The sequence below is a fragment of the Thalia democratica genome, chromosome 5, assembly GCF_965202585.1.
Source record: "Thalia democratica chromosome 5, ktThaDemo2.hap1.1, whole genome shotgun sequence".
Classification (NCBI taxonomy): Eukaryota; Metazoa; Chordata; class Thaliacea; order Salpida; family Salpidae; genus Thalia; species Thalia democratica.
The window spans coordinates 9,884,063-9,895,107 of record NC_139169.1 but is presented as its reverse complement, the minus strand read 5'-3'; positions in this window follow the sequence as shown (position 1 = coordinate 9,895,107).

The following is an 11,045-nucleotide window of genomic DNA, read 5'->3' as shown; positions in this document are numbered from 1 at the left end:
TATTTTTATGAAGTATTACTTATAAGTAATAAGGTAGTTTTTATTACTTAGACATCATTTCGAACGAAACAAAATATATTCGTGTAGATTTTTATGATATGTACTTTTTTATAAAACTTTAATGAGTAGCCTAGTGTGTTTTACTTAATGTGTTCATTTAAACTTGAGTAAATAGAAGCATACTTTTTTACAAAAAAATATATTGTTATGGCAGTTTTTAAATTATTATTTAAACAGCTGTGCGAAATAAACTATTTACAGTGATACTTATTCGATAGATAACCTAGGTTTAGTTTAATTTTAATTTAAATCAATATGTTTCAACTTTTAGTAATAATCAAGGTTTACAGTTCAAGAAATAAGTATAAAAAATACTGATAGTTTCTGTGCGAGTGTTTAAGCGTCAATGCTTAATAAGCAATTTGTAGTGATTATTATTTAGTACATGACCAAACCCTTTTGGATTAAAGTTTAATAAAAAATGTAAATACACACTTTTTGACTTTCAATAATAATTTAAGCCTGCAAAAAAATATACAAAATACTAAACGCCGTATAGTTTTTTGCACAAGTATTTCAACAGCTATACTTAACAAACTGTTTGAAACGGTGTTTTTTTGATATACAATGTGGGTTTAAGTTTAGTTTTTTTGTTGTAAATTTTATTTACAATAGTAATTTAAGTCCATAATTTATATACAAATATTTAAAATTGTGATAGTGTATCGCAAAAGTATTAAAACAGCTATGCTAAACAAACAGTCTATAGTTATACTTATTTAGTACCTTATATAGGTTGAAAATTAAAAAGAATGTTACATTTTATATAATTTACAATAATGTTTCAAGTCCATAAGGTTAGTACTAAATATGTAAAATTGTGATAGTTTATTGAATAAGTATTTAAACAGCTCTGCTGAAAAAAATAGTTTGTAGAAATGCTTATTTAGTACATAATAAAGGTTGAAGTTTAAAAAAAATATTTTTTATATATTTTATTTACAATAATGTTTCAAGACCATAAGTTTAGTACTAAATATGTAAAATTGTGATAGTTTTTTTTACAAGTGTTTAAACAGCTCTGCTGAACAAACAGTTGGCAGGGATGCTCAAGTGTTGTGCAAACATGAATATTATCGGCGTGTGTCGGTGGTACAGGAAAAAGTGCTCGAAAGTTGATTTAAGCGTCAATTTGAACGAAAGTGAGTGACACTAATCTCTTATCTGGTTGATACGGATGAATAGAAAGTATTTGACATATGTTTTGTTTGATTTAAAAGGTTTTTGAAAATTTTCACTTAATATAAGTGTAAGGTTTGGTTGTTTTTTTTTTATACTTTATTTAAATTAAAAATAATACTTAACCGACTATCAACTGATTCTTTGCCTAGTTAAAATGGATGATTAGAAAAATATTTGGTATTTGTTTTGTTTCATTTAAAAGGTTTTAGGAAATTTTCACTTAATATAAGTGTAAGGATTGATATTTTTTTTAAACAACTTACTTTTATACTTTATAAAAACCGACTATTAACTAATTCTTTGCATAGTTGAAATGGATGAATAGAAGTTTATTTGATATTTTGAATTTAAAAGGGTTTTGGAAATTTTCACTTAATATAAGTGTAAGATATTTTTTTTTGAAAGTCCTTTTACGAATTTTCACTGAAAACTAGTGTAAGATATTTTTAAACATTTTTTAAACTTTATTTACGTTTAAAGTAATCTTTAATTGACTACTAACTAATTTTTTGTCTGGTTGATATGGATGAATATAAATATACTTCATATTTGTTTTGTTTGAATTAAAAGGTTTTTTGAAATTTTCACTCAAAACTAGTGTAAAAATTTTTTATTATCTTTTATACTTTATTTAAGTTTAAAACAGTTTTCAATCAACTATTAACTAACTCTTTACCTGAATGAAATGAAAATTTTGTTTGATTTAAAAAGTTTTTAGAATAACAAACAAAGTTTAACTAAATGAAAATTATGGCATCTTAGCCTTTTGAGTTTTATAGTAGTTTTTACTTTATCAAACTTAAAATTAAATAATATCAAATATAATTAATCTTTTATCTAGTAGATATAGTTGAACAAAAAGTTATTTGTCTGATTTTAAAGAGTTTTGAGTGTGTTTGCTAAAATAATTTTAAAGCATATGATATTGATTTTTTTTTGTACGATTTGTAATACGTTTTAAGCAGAAAAATTTTGCGTAAACTTGAAATAATTTATAAAAAAATATTTTTTTTATTATATATTGAGGAATAGAATACCCTTTTATGATTTAATTTTTTTTTTTCTTATTGAGTATTACAAAACACTTATTTCTTGTACGTTTTTAATGTTTATATTTAATCTAAACAAATGTTACCTAATATTTTATATGGTCTACAGTGAAGAATATAGAAATACTTTGTTTTATTTAAAGTCTAAATTATAAATTTATGTGTGTCACAGCGTTTCAATTTTCTTTAAAGTTTCAATACACCAAATTTCTACATTCAAAATAGTTTACTTAATAATTAATTTAAATTAAATAAATCTTAATTGATAACTTTAAATGTATTAGTTTCATAGTATAGTATTAGTCTTGTCTAATCTGTATTGTTATAAGAACTGTTTCTATAAGTTTAATTTAAAATCTAATTTCAAATTTATACTATCAACTTTACCATAAAAAAAATTATTTATTAAAACATATTTATCATAACACAACACTTGTTGAGCTTTTTTTGTTTGTTGTTGAAAATAAAAAATAGTATTTAACTACTTTTTACTTATTGTGGCCTCGATTATAACCAGTTTTAAATTTTGATGCACTAGTTAACTAAAACTTAAACTAGTATTCCATCAGCTTTAAAGTGTGTGCAAAAAGATATTCACACTTGTGTTTACCATTAATAGAAATAATATATTTATTCTTTTGTAATAATTAATTTTATGCAAACTAAGTTTCGGTCAAATACTCGTCAGTGTTTTAATAAAAAAGTTTAAAAGGTATGTAACAGTCATGAATATTTATTATATTTATTATATTTAAAATAAAATCAATTATTTATTTAAAAACAAAACAGTTTAAATTTTAATCTTCGTTTGCATTATAAAGTCTTCAAAGAATAAACATACTATTTCTCATCTAGTATTTAAGATCTGTTTATTTGTTTTCTAAAATTCAAAACAAATAATAGATAGAAATAATTCAACAACAAGAGTTCACAAAGACTAGTTAAGTGAAAGACTGCGTTAATTAATGTTCAATCAAGTAATTTTAAACCACAAAAATATCAATTACTTGTAGGTTGGTCCATAACAAAGTTACTTTATTTTAAAATTACTTTACTCATAGTTTTTTAAAATACTCTTTTTTGACAAATATGTTTTCATTGTGTGTCTATTACTTGTTTCCAACTGTATTTATACATACAAACAAACGTTTTTATACTTATAGTTGAATTGGTATCTAGTTATCTTAAAATTCTAGAACTCGATATTTCAAAGACAATGAATTTTAGAAACATATTTCTTTCTGATTTAGCATCACTTGATATAGTTTTACCGCTCAAAACCAAAGTATTATGCTATTTTAATACCTATTTGTGAAGAAAATACGTGTTTACCAACATGATTTTTTACTTTTTAATTTCAAAGCAAAACTTTGCTTTTCACGCATTTTACTGATCTTATAAGTTAAAATTATTAGTATACCTTTTTTACAAAAACGTATGGTAAAGATTTTTTTTAGTTTTATAAAACATATAAAGAAAAAAAACTATTCACTAGCAATACAAGACATAATAAATGTACATATAAACCTTTTACGCTCTAAATAAATTGTAAAAATAAACCATATGGTCAAACTATTAAAGCCGTAAAATATTGATTTATCAATAATAAACGTTTACAATAACATCTAGATAACATAAATAAAAGTAATCGTTTTTATAAATCATCGACAACTTTCTTGGTACATTATAACAAGTATAATAAATCAATGACTAACAACAAAAGTACTACATTCGTGTTTGTTGATCATAAAACAATAAATTTATTCTTAAAATTGTTTGAATTATAACAAATTATACATGTTTTTGGTTTTCTTAGTAGTAAAATCAAATATATTTTGTCTTTTTTTTAGGTTTTTATTCTAGTGGTAATGTGATTAAATATATGTAAAATTTTTAAAAATTTTAAAATCATTTTTTATGATTACTTGTAAAATCAAAACTTTTTGTAGATTTTATTTAGTCAAGGGTAATTTATTTCAAACCAGTGCTAAAATTTATGCGTTTGAACCTTTTAAGAAAGTACATAAAGTTATAACAGTAGTGTGTATTGATACCTAAGTTTTATGGTGCTTAAAAAACAATTTTTAAAAATACGTATTTACGTAAGTACTCCTAATTTCAATATTTTTCCAGACAAAATTATGGAGTTAAAAGTATGTCAGCGAAACTGCTTTTTCTATTCGATCTAAACTTTATTTAACCATTTTGCTACTTTTGACGTATGCTTAGCGAATTCTCAAATCATTTAAGGGAGACAAATGTTCGTATGTACAGTACTATACTTGACAAATAACATATTTAAGTTTACTTTGCACCTAAAAACCCGTGAAAAGTAGTATTTGCCTATATAAGTTTTGTTTTGGCAGACAATCGTTAGTTTTAAGAAACATACGCTTATATAAACATTTAGAAACCGGTTTATTACTGAAAAGATTTTTTTTAATTGTTTATTTTTTATATTTTTGATTCGGAATATCAAAATGAATAGAATGTTTTGCAAAACACAATATAAATATAAAAATAAATATTAAAATCAATGTATAATCGTAAGAGAAAATGAAATAACGGTTAAAAACTTGAAATCTGGTTTTCACAAAACTATACTTCTTTGTTGGCAAAACCATGTTTGTTTAAAGTGGTTTTACTAATATAAAAGTTGTTAACCTAATGTTAAAATTCAACTTTTAGGCTATTTTGCCTATATTTCGGGTTTTAAAATATGCTAATTGTTATGTACAAAAGTAATTTTGGTCTTTTAAAACAATACTAAAAAGCAAAACTATTTAACTTTAACTAACATGTTTTTACTTTATGTCAAAATACCAAGTTCCAGCCAGTTATTTCTTATAATTACATAATTAGTATATATAATAATGCTATTGTTTTTCAATTGATATATAGAATAACTTTCAATAAATAGTAGTTTTTGTAAATTGATAATCATTAATGAAACGTAATGTAAATTTTTATTGTTAAAACGCTAAACAAATATAAATCAAGTTATTTTAGACTTATTAAAAAGTTAATACATTTTATTTACCAAAAACTAGTATTAATTATAAAACAAAAGCATGCTTAAAGTGTTGGTGCTTAAGTTAAAAAAATATTTCAAATTATTAAACATAAATGTTCACTTTCTCTAGTTTTGGTTTAACTTAGTAAAAAAGTTGTTTTAGTAATTTTATGTTTTCTCTAGGTTGTCAAATCAAAGAAATAAAACTTTTGATAATAAATCTTACGAAAACATTTACTAAAATTATTAAGTTGACCCTCAAAACTAAGTGTAAACAATCTTTACTAAAAAAACTGTTTTTTTTTATTCCTTTGACGTCTTTGTTAAGTAATTTCTGAGAATTTTGTAATGACCTAGTTTGATTTTGTACTAATTAAAATTTGATTGAAATTTTAAACTATATTTTTGAATTTCTATCCAAAAAATTGACTTACGTAAATTGTTTTTGTTTAAACAAAATATGAATTTAAAATTTTCTTAATAATCTAATTCATGAAATCACTATTTTACTAAAATTCGTAATTAACAATTCCAATTTACGTAAGGACCTTTTTAACACATGCATATTGTCTTGTTTTGTTTTTATAGGTATTGTGTATAAAAACTTCTTCGAAAGTATAAAATAAAAAGTCTTGATTTTGTCTTAGTTTAATTATTTTATTACAACCAGGTGTTTTAATGCATACATCAGATAAAGCAAACAGCTTTTATATAGCTATAGTTTTCATATCAGCACGAAGAAAGCTCTTTATAATTATATGTTTTTATTACATACTTAAGTGCAATGGAATATGAAATCATTGTTTTTAATATTTTTAGTAACAATAAAATTGATTACTTCTTTTTGAAAAAACTCTACTCTTGAAGTCATAAAGTAGTTTGTTTTATGTTAAACTAGTAGGGTTGTTATTAATTTTTACTAAATGGTTTTTAATTTCAACAAATGTTAATTAAATTAATTGTTTATTAAATGTTATAAATAGCAAACCTACGACAGCATTCAGTTAACTACAATATTCTTACTTTTTAAATAGAGAATTTAAAAGTTTTTAGAGTTTTTTTTAAACATGCTCTACCTGAATAGTATTTTTGAAAGATTATATTTTAGTGCACTTTTGCTAATTAAAATCAAAACTACAACAAAGTTATGAGAATTATAAAATTTTGTAATTAAAAGACGTAATCTTAGAAAAAATCTAACACTTTAACATATTTGAATTCATTAGCGTAAGAATATATTCTTTTTTTTTTTAATTACGATTATATTTCAGCACTATGAAGTTTAACAATAAACGGTCTGCAATTTTTTTACTTTTTTTTATTTAAAATATTTATTCTTACCCTTTATAGTAGTTTCTAAAAGTAAACATTCAATTAAGTTCAAATAGTTAGTCAATTTAAACAGGCTTTTAGCATTTTTTTGTCATAAGTAATGTAATAATAACTTTTTAAGTTTTTGAACTTTACAAAGCTGCAAATTTTTTAAGCTTTAAATTTATACATAGTATCAAACTTAAAAAAAAACAAAATTTTTCTATCATATTTTCAGTTACTTTGATCAACACATATTCTATTTTCTATTGCTCGAAAATTGTGAAATAAACGTTCTTTACATAAGATCGTATTACAATAAATAATAATAGTTGATATTAAATACCGCTACGTTTTATGTTTAAAGTTTAAGTTATACTTTATGTAACTTAACATTTTGACTTACCAGTATTAGTAACAAACACCCACATAAAAAAACTGCTTTTAATACTAGTGTATGTTTTTCTTATCTTTAATAAAATTATATCTGTGTTTAAACAAAATTACTTTAATTTGTTTAGTTTATATTTGTAGATTGTTTTTATACATCTGATTACTTTTTAAATAAATTTAAACGCGTTTTAAACCATTGTAATGTATATTCACAATGTTTTTATTTTTATTTTAGTTTCTTTCTACTAACTTACTAGAGAAAACTTTATTTTATTTCAAAAAAGCTACAAAAGCTATTAAATTAACAGGTGAGAATATGTCTATACTATACTTCGTAAAGTTTGGGTTTTAACAAAAGCTGAAATGTAATTGACCATTTTTTTGAAGTTAAAAAAAAACTGTGTTTTTCGTTAGTTGTTAGTGAAAACTAGAAAACTTTTTGTGGTTGGTGGTTTTTTTTTTAAAGTTCGCTTTTTCAAGATCCAATCTTCTTTAAGTTTAGTATTAAAATTAACGTTTTAAACTTTTAGTTTTAACTTAAAATTTACGTTTTGCTCAATATAAAGAATCATTTATTTAAGTTTTATTTCACCTAGGTTTCGTCGTGTTTTTAATACTTCATTTTTCAGACAGGTTATGTAAAAATAAAAATAATTTATAACAATAGTTTCATAAGCCAGCCTATTTCTTATCCAATAAAATTAAAAATGCTTTCAGTATAACAAAATCAACGTGACCCAACGTAACTCATTACTCAATCTAAACGTGTTTAATACTTAAGTTCAAGTTGAAACATTTTTATATTTTCTAAAAAACTTTTCATAGAATTTCTTTTAACTTCAGTTTGTTTTAATTTAATTTAAGAAAAAACAACAACAAAATAGTTTTTATGTTTTTAATAAGCTTTTATTACTAATTACAGTTTATAGCAACTTAAACTGCAATTTGATTAATTAACTTTTCTTATTGAGTAAAACAGTTAAAATATGCAATAAATATAATATTATTTTACGTAAGCTAATATTTTTAAAACGTGCCTAATTTTTAAAGTACAATTTGAAAGCTTTATAGTTAAATTCTCTATTCAACTATCTTAAAATATTGTTTACCAATTCTCTTCTAGGTTATTTAAGTTTTTCTTTTCAAACAAGAAGAAAATTAAAACAGTTTTTTTTTTGAAGGTTCTTATGTTTCTAAAGGCATTCTTAATTTTAAAACTAATTATTTCTATTTTTTATAGGCAAGCTATTCTTAGTTTAATGATTTATTAAAACTTTAACTTTATCATGAATATAGCTAGTTTAATGAAATTAAGTGATTATAATGTTCACTTAAGTTGATGATATTTTTAATCAAATTTGCCTTCTTAATTATTTAATTTTTATGCGTATTTATTTACTTTCAAACTAGAGCAATCTATCAAAACATTTTCAACTGAATTTTCTTATAAAAACGAACTAAAAATATTCAGTGTACTAGTTTTTTTTATCTTTAAGAAATTTTTATTTCTGTAGTATCTATCGTTGTTTTAATAGCTGTACAAAATTTGTATAAAATCGAATAATTACAGATACTAACATTTAGAACTTATTATTTTTATTAAAAATCTAATTAACAACAGCATTTAATATTAAGAATCTCAGTTTTGCCTGTTTTACTAGTTTTTAGCTAAAGTAACCTTTACTTTGTCAATCTCTGTTGTCTCGGATAAAAATACAGAGTTAATTATATTTTGTTTTTTAAATGTATTCAAAATAGATAATCAAAAATATAGACTTAAAAATAAAACCAGCAATATTTAACGCTTTTAAAGATTATTATTAGTTGCACATAAAGTTTCGTTTTTTTTTCGCTTTGCATACAGTATAAGTCCCAAGCTTAGAACTTTCTGGTTTGACTGTGTATTAATTAAAGGGTTATCTGAACTAGTTTCTATTTTTTTCAAACAACTGATGAAAATTCACAACATGCAATTTCTATAAAACATACAAAGTAAACGTTAATAAATAAAATACATTCTTTATTGTCAGTGTCAATTTTAATAAAAAGTAGATAACAAAATTTTACTTTAAAAACATAACAAAAAGAATTATAATGAATCAATTATCTTTTGTATATTTAATTTACGTAAGGTTTTAAGATAACAAAATTTTAGACTAGACTGTATAAAGCAATTAGACATAATGAAAGTCCTTAAATAAATTTATTTATCATTTTTGTAATAACATTTGACTTCCAAAAAAATTAAGTATTTTGTTTATTTTTGTTAGTTTTTTCTTTTTTAATATTTATCTGTTATTATAAAAGTATTATCTTAAGTTTGCAGTTTTATTCAATCAACTTTTTAACTTGATTTTTATACATAAAAGTTTACATTTTGTATTTATTGGTTTACTTTATAATTAACGAAAACTTATGATGTAACAAAACAGTAATAATAATTAATAATTATGTAAGGTTATACTATAAAGCTTAAACACTTTATACAAACAAATTTTTTATACATTTTAAATTTTGTTTAAAATAAATTTATTCCTCTTAAAAAATTAAAACACAGAACTACATACTGCGTATATTCCAAATGCTTATATTTTAACGGTTTAAGAAAATTAAAGATTTTTGGAGATATGTTATGAGACTTTAAAAGTTGTTGATTAGATGAATTTAGATATTTTCGTATATAATTTAAATTAAGTTAATTGACGTTTTTGTTATGAAAAACTATCGTATTCTATTCATTATCAAATAAAAACTTTATAATGGTTTCTAAACATTAATAATTCTTATAAGTAATAATACAGTTTTATAAATCAAATTTGATTTTAGTTTTTTTTTTTGTTTACTACTAAAAAAATTTTTATCTTATAGTTTCTATCATATTATTATTCAAAAGATTTGTATTTTTTAATAAAGTTATGATCACTTTAGTTCTATATTATAATTTGATCGATTTGATTAACACTAAATTTTGGCTTAAAGTTTAAATTGCATACTTTTTACAATACTTATATTAAATAGACAGTCGTTTATTTACAAATATGCATATACAAAACTGTACTATTTGACTTTTTAAATATTTGACTTTAATTTTGGAAAGACTTTTGAAGTTTGAGTATTAATTAACTAAAGTTTTCTACCTTAAACTAAAAAAATAGTTTTAAAAAATTTACATATTAAATTTATAAGAGTGATTAAATCAATTTTCGAGCACACTAGAAAATTCAACGATTGATAAAGTTGTACTACATTTTTCAAAGTTTTCTAATGTCATTTAAATTTTATTTTGATTTTATTAATAAATTTTATAAACTATCGTATTATGTACACTATAACGTTTAATGAAATTTTGTTTAAATTTAACCTCTAAGACATATCAAAAATATTAAAATTAATGTAAAAAAGGTATTTTGCCTTCTATAGTACAATTTTTGGTTTTTCTCATATCAAAAAACTAATGTGTTTTGTTTTTTTCAATTAACGAAATTAGCTACACTTACCTAATATCTATTAAAAGATTATGCGTATGATTTTTCAAAAGATTTGTCAACCAAAATAATTAAATAATCACAATATTACAGCACTGTGGTTGGAAACTAGTTGTGTTAAAATTTTATCATGGCTTGAAAAATATTTTTATTTTTACAGTACGTAATGTTGTAAATAGACAACAGTTTGTTTACAAAAATGCACAGACATGACCATATTTGTTTAGTACAGTTTGCATTAGATCAGTTTAAAGATGTCTATTTCACAATAATTTAATTGTGATTTACCTCTGCTTCCTACAAGTTATTGAGAATTTTCAATTAAAGGTTAAAATTTTAGTTTTACTTTTTATTTATAGCGCACGTGACTTGAAATTAGTAATAAGATTTTGTAAGTTAAACATTCGTATAATTACAAGCACTCAAAAAAACTAAATTGCAGAAGTTAGTAATATTTTTAAGTATCTGTTTTATTAAAGTACAATACGTAATAAAAGATTAAAAGAGTGTCAAACAAGTATAAGAATATAATTTATCAGAATGTGACTTTGA